Raw genomic sequence first — 7,579 nt, 5'->3', positions numbered from 1 at the left:
CGTGTGAAAATTGGAGACGGGGTGTTATTGTAGCGTTTCCGTTCCGGAAAAGTTGAAGAAAAAACACAAAAGTTTTATGTTCACATGTACGTTGCATATTGGCATTTATAATGCCTAACATTAAGTATGCGTAAACGCAGGACTTAGAATTTTTTTAAATCTTTTTTTCTTTTATTATAATGTTATTGTTACTTCTTAAATAAAAGTTACAATTAACACAAACTAAGGAATGTTCAATTCATATTTTTCAGTGTTTATGATGCAATCAAATTTTATCCCATATACTAATTTTGCCATGTATTGTTTTTTTAATAGTAACGTATGTAAATAATCCGTCCACACTAAATCAAACTATTATGTTTTTTGGTAAAATACTTGCTTGTTAGAAATAAAAAAGACATGAACATTGCAGAAGGATCGCAGCTCCGACCTGATTGATATCTTCATCAATTTCTTCAATTTGTCAAAATATTTCACCAGATGGATGGTCATCTTCATTGGCACACATTCCTTCACCTGGGCTGTCCACGATTGAGACTGTATTTTTTTGGTTTATTCTTACTCCATCTGACCCATCACCATGAGCTTCTCAAAATTGTCGTAATTTCTTAATATTAATGAAATTAATAATTTACTTGTTATTCCCATCTATGTATTTGTAGCGGTTATGAAATGCAAATGGAATTAGTCAACACTTAACCACTTAACCACAAATTTACTCTTCCAATTATGTTGCTAGTGATACTTGTAATGAGACAGGAAATTTTAAAATGTTTCTCTAAATTAATATTGTAAAGAGGAAAGATTTGATTTTTTGTCTTTTTTTATTATCTAGCTACATACTTTAGCTAGTAACGTGGGTTGTATTTTATTTAAAAACAAAGAGATCTCCTGTCTTAATCTGTAGTCAATATACAAAAAAATATGTATATTTAGTTAATAATATATTGTATGAATATTTTACAAGTTTAATTTTGTTATAAAATTAAATCTAACTAATAATAAAAAACTACCCGTGTGAATTCGAAGCGGATTGCTAATATATTATCTAGATTTTGTTTCACTAAAAAATACCAACTTCAATAGTGGTAAACCAATTATTATGATTAATACCTAAACTACTGAACACGTATATGTTTTCAAACAAAGAAATAATTTTCCAAATGCTTTATAGTAAATGACAGAGTTCGGAGGAAATAAACTTAAAAAAAAAACAATTGCATTGAGAACGTCCTCTTTTTTTTTTAAATCGGTGAATTTTTTTTTATGCAACTTAGAATAGCAAACAAGCTGACAGCCCACTTGATGGAAAGTAGTAACCGTCGCCTGTAGACATGAGCAGTGCCATAGACATAACAGAATATACTGTTTCGCCCATGAAATCATAGATGCGTTGCCATTCCGGAGGACTCAGGTGTTATTCCTCTGTACCCTGTAAATTCACTGCCATATGAATGAATGAAAATTTATTTCAATAAACCGTAACACTTACATATACTTAGATTATAAGTAATAACAACATAAAAATAAATAAATAAAATATAGAAAAAAAAGTTTACATTTATAAAGAGTAGTTGAAATCAGTCAGTGTTATGGTAATGAAAAAGGATGCCAATTCAGCTTAAGGTTCCTGCAAAAGCAGAAACGCTGATTTTCAATTAGCACCTCATCACCTAGCCCGGTCCATCAAAATTATGAATAAGTAACACAATACACAAACATACGCATAACAATAGATAAAAAACAAAAATATCAGTAAACAAAAAAAATAAGAACAAAAAAGTTTTAGACCCTATGTGTAAAATAAAACAAGTATCCAAGCCTTGACAATAGCTGTACGAAAAAAAACACATTACATTATTTCCAAATATAAAATCTATTTTTATAAGACACAAAGAATTGGGGATAAAAATTTAAAATTCAAATAAAGCATCGTCCAAATATTAATTACATATATTATACCATACACAATATATATACATATATACACATACATACACACTATATATATATATATATATATATATATATATATACACATACACATATAAATATTTATTAGATGTACACATATTTTTATGTTATATCCTAGCCAAATAAAAATTATTATTATTATAATAAAAATTATGTATTAACAATCCGCTATCTTTTTTTTTTTATACAACTTAGAATGGCAAACAAGCTGACGGCCTACCTGATGGAAAGTGGTAACCGTCGCCTATAGACATGAGCAGTACCATAGACATAACAGAGTATACTGTTTCGCCCATGATAACCCCCATGCGTTGCCATTCCTGAGGACTCAGATGTTATTCCTCTGTACCCAGTAAATTCACGCCATATCCCTTCAAACCGAAACACAGCCATGCAGACACAACTACTTCACGATAGAAACACGAATGGGATAGAGGTGCCCAAGCAAACGAAAAGTATTATTATACTGCTAGTTATATGAAGAAGTTTTAAATCGCTCAACAACCTACCAAAGGAACTCAGAAATTCGCTGCATTCAAATTAAAATAACAAATTTAATGAAAACTCCAAAAATGCAGCAGCAGTGGCAATGAACTAGCGACATCTCTGGTATTATAAAACGTTTAAGTATAAAAATGCAAAAGTGCATTAGTAATGATGAATATGTAACTATGGAGGAAAAAATAATACGTAAATTTGGAGGTCAATAAGACAAAGTGCAACCGTATATAGACTTGGAGAGTAGCAACTATGTTATTGACAGTGCAATTAGCGACAGACTATTGTTTTTAATTGATGTGGAATTAAATGGCGTAGACCTAACGGAGAGGAATGATTATGGCCCGTCGTGGCGAATTCACTATTTCTGATGAATTCTCCATAAGGATCACGTGGAGGTCAACCTAACACAATGTATTGGAGGAGAGGCATTTTTTTTAAAACACAGGGGGCAAACGAGCATGCGGCTCACCTGATGATAAGTGACTACCGCCGCCCATGATCACCCACAACACCAACGGCATTGCAGGTGTGCTGCCGGCCTTTTAAAAAAGAATATGCTCTTTTCTTGAAGGTTATGTTGTCGTAACGAATCGGAAATACTGCTGCTGGAAGTTGATTCCAAAGAATGGTTGTGCGTGGAAGAAAGTGGCTCGAAAAACGCACGGTGGAGAACCGCCACTTGTCCAAATGGTTGGGATAAAATTTTAGTAATGAAAATGTTAAGCCCCATTGCTAGAAATACCTAACTGAAAACTGTAGTGTTTTCTTGGTAAATCCGTCATAATGAGATAACCTGAGGGCCTACCATGAAATGTTTTCCGAAATTTCGGGGCTGAATCAACACAAATTTGATGTTAAAATTGCATGATACATACCATTTAAAAATGTTAAAATATTTGGACTATTATGATAGGATCTATGACGAACGAAATGTTAAGCTCCATTTACTGGACCGATTTCGATATGAACAAAAACACGAAATTCAGTTTGAAAATTCGGAATTTCATTTCATTCGCCCACTGGTGCCTCGCCAGCGTATACTAATAGCACAGGCAGAGTTACCATTCCATTATCGTATTATACAAAATGTATTGTTAACAATGGGATCTGGTTACTAACAATACGGGACGTATGTTTAAGACTTACCCTTTAAATGGAAAGTATGTAAATATTATTATATGTTACACATCTCCCATATTTAGAACTAACAGAATTTTTCATCGTGCCTCCCACCAAATTGTTTATAATTACTCCTCTCCATCCAAAGGTTGCCTGGAAGAGATCGCTCTTAGCGATAAGGTCGCCCATTGTTTTTATCGCATTGTGATTATTTCTTGTAATTATTTATATTTATAATATATTTACTATTGTAATCTTTTAGAGGAAACAATAAAGAGTATCTATCTATCTATAAATAGTGTAAGTTATTCCTCATGGAACAAAACCCATAAAATATTGTCAACTAAAAACCTTTTCCTTTTAATGCCCATTAATTCCATTAAAAAAAGTGTTCATATGGAAGTAATAGTGTATTCCGTTAACAGAATATTTTAAAATGACTACCTACACATTTCTTCGTTGGAAAATATTTCGCTCGAAGAACATTTGAACCTTTTCCGTGTATAATATAAAACTTACCTTTGCGTAGGAATAGTACAGATCTTTGATCCTTATATTTCTCTGCCTACCTCGCAGGACTGACACCTAATTAACTAGGTAACTACTTGCACATTTCATTTTGCTTTTATATTTTACCTGCGACTTCGTCTGCGTGACCTAGATATATTTACTAAACGAGTTAAAAAGCTGCCTATGTCCTGCTCCATCTCATAATAGAATCTCTCAATTTCATAGTGATTAATTAAGTTCGTTAAGGTGCCAAATGGTAATAAACAAGCAAACAAACTCTCTTTTATAATTATAATATTAAAGTAAAAAATAAGTGAATTAAATGCAGGACACGCATATCCTATCTAATAATTCAACAAGATTAAACAATACTTATTGAATAAGGTCATCTGTAAGCCGAATTTTAATGACCGTAAAGGATAAAGGAACTTGAAAAATTGGGTATATGTACTTCAGAGAATCAAAAGTTACTTTTATAATTTTCAATAGCCTTTGTCTACCACATTAGCATCCACAACAGCTACAATGACAACAACGAAAATCTTGATATTTTATTTACCTGAAGTGTGGCGGAAAACCATCTGTTTTGGATTTAAGATTTTTTAAATATTGAATATGTTAACGTGATTGAAACAAAATAAAAATTCAAATACCATTACGATTTATACAATAGTTACAGATAATTAAAATCATGAATAATATACATACATATACAACGATAAGCATAATAATGATGTAGTAACGATTGAGTAATTTGTAGTAAAAGCTGATTTTGTTGACTTTGCGATGGTATCGACAGAAATGCACGGATACTGATTTTTTTTTTTTGTATCTCCTAAAAGACGTAAAAGTTGTTTATTATGAATTTATCTAAAAACGTACATGATCGAGTTGAAGAATACTTTATGAACTTCGGAATATACCTTTTATTCCCACAATGTTGGTATTATACCTGCTCATCACCGGCGATGGTGCCACTTACTTTTACAAATATCTTTCTAAAGTTCTGGCCTTATTACAGGAATATCAACTTGTCATAATGCTTTATGATTAACTTCTAATAGTTTTTCACATTGTCTTAAAATAACCATAAATTCACGAAAAAAGTCTTTAAGACAATATTACAATTGCTTAATAAATAATTTAATTTATAATATTTATTAATAATAATAAGTGAGGATAAATCGCTGCAAAAAACGAAAAATGGGACCTCTGAGTTCGACTAATCGAATGCCGATAGCAATGATTCAGATTCATTGTAAGAAGGTTAGTAGTTGTGTCCTCCAAATAAAACTACCCACCCAAACCTAATCAAAACAATGCTCAAAATATCACGATCCTAAGTGTAGATACTACGAGGTTTGTCCGGAAAGTACGTATAAAAGTTTTTTAAAAATTTTATTTTACAATTATTCAGGTAAATCAATTTTATCCCCTTCAAAGTACTCCCCCTGTGACATAATGCACTTGTGCCAACGCCGTTTCCACTGTGAGAAGGCTCCTTGAAAGTCCTCTGGTTGTAGGTTTCTCAGCTGCCCCGTCGTAGCTTTTTTTATCTCATTTATGTCCCCCAAATGCCGCCCCCGAAGTACCAATTTGGTTTTTGGGAACAAGAAGAAGTCACATGGGGCCAAATCCGGCGAATAGGGGGGTGTTCGGTCACCGTAATGGAATTTTTACTCAAAAACTCACGGACAACAAGAGAGGTGTGGGCAGGGGCATTGTCGTGGTGAAGAATCCAACGCCCCTCTCGCGCCAATTCTGGACGAACTCGTGCCACACGAGCTTTGAGGCGTCTGAGCACATCGACGTAGAATTTTCCATCAACTGTCTGGCCTGGAGGGACGAATTCTTGATGGACAATCCCCCGAACATCGAAAAAAACAATCAACATTGTCTTGACATTTGAGCGGGATTTTCTTGATTTTTTTGTTCGTGGTTCCCCGGATGTCTTCCACTCTTTGCTTTCACGGCCATTCTTGCCGAGTTTCGAGAGAAACTTGATTACGACGCGCTGCTCTTCAACGGAAGCGGGCTCCATGCCGACGGGGTTTCGTTAAGAGGTAACTTCACAGATGGCGTGACAAGCCAGTTCGCACCGCACGGCGGTCAGACCAGAACTGAAGCATTGTTAGGGACATAAGGAAGGGGTCCTGCGCTTACCTGGCCTCCCCACTCCTCTTTCTCGCATTCCAGAACACTTTTATACGAACTTTCCGGACAGACCTCGTATAATGCATTAATAGAATGCACTCGTAAACCAAGTATCTCATTTGACAGATTTTTTCTTCTATCATATGTCACAGCGCAGAGTGCTTCCGCCAAAAACAAAATTTGGAAAAGCGCATTTTTGTAAAGGTAGTTTCGAACAATGGAATTTAGAGTAAGGATCAAAACATTCAATGATGGATATTGTTAGGTGAAGGACAGATAGCTGAATAGGTATTACATTAACCTTAGAAATATATATATATATATATATATATATATATATATATATATATATATATATATATATATATATATATATATATATATATCAGATAAGATCCGTAATAATCTTCAAAAAACTAAAAGACTGGGCCAAGAATTCGCTCAGAGAACTCACTCCATCTGATCTTTTTAATAAAATATCAATCTTATATCGGCCTGGTTCTACAAATTAAAAGAATACGGAATAAATTTAACAAGAAATTTTTAGTAAAAGAACAGAATGTGGTGAAGTGAGACAAGACAGAATGATTAATGAAATATTTAATGAACATCTTTAAAGCACTTTAATAAAGGTTCCTCAAAGCGCAGAGATTTTAATTGCAACAACAATGCTCTGATGTCCATAGTATAATCCCTCAAAGGGACAATAAGTTCTTGACCTTAATATGTGAAATTGTTTGAAACGAAGTGAAATGATTTTTTTTTGCTGTGAATGTGCATAAGCGAAGTTAAAAAATAAAGGATATTTAAAAGATAATAACTTATTAGCAATAAGCGATTACCTGAAGAGTCTATAAATGTATTACTGAATACAAATCGTTCCACGTTGACTGCTACTTATAGAGACAATACAACTAAAAATTTCCTAAAAAAATACGAAAAAACAATGTAGAAATAGAATAATTAAACGAGAAAATTCGCTAATAGTTACAGATAGGTCCCGAATAGACTGTAAAATGCATAATAGATAATTAATATAGATGCAGAATAGCATCAATATATAGTTTGAATAGAAATATAGCAGAGACGTAAAGTAATTTTATAAATTACGACATAGCACTGTGATGCGTGTTGAGCGATTTCGATTGATAAACTGACGCCCCGCGTCGCGCGTCATCCGATCTTATACGAGGAATGTTGTTTAAGATGATGATGAGAATGATGTATAAATTAATGCCCTGTCTTTCTATCTCACTCTAACATACTTGATACTCGTGAATTTAATACAAATAAGTCCTTGTCGTATATGAAGCACTATTTC

This window comes from Galleria mellonella, unplaced genomic scaffold, assembly GCF_026898425.1.
Source record: "Galleria mellonella isolate WM207_F2 unplaced genomic scaffold, CSIRO_AGI_GalMel_v1 utg74, whole genome shotgun sequence".
In the NCBI taxonomy this organism is placed as follows: Eukaryota; Metazoa; Arthropoda; class Insecta; order Lepidoptera; family Pyralidae; genus Galleria; species Galleria mellonella.
This window is presented reverse-complemented; position numbering follows the sequence as displayed.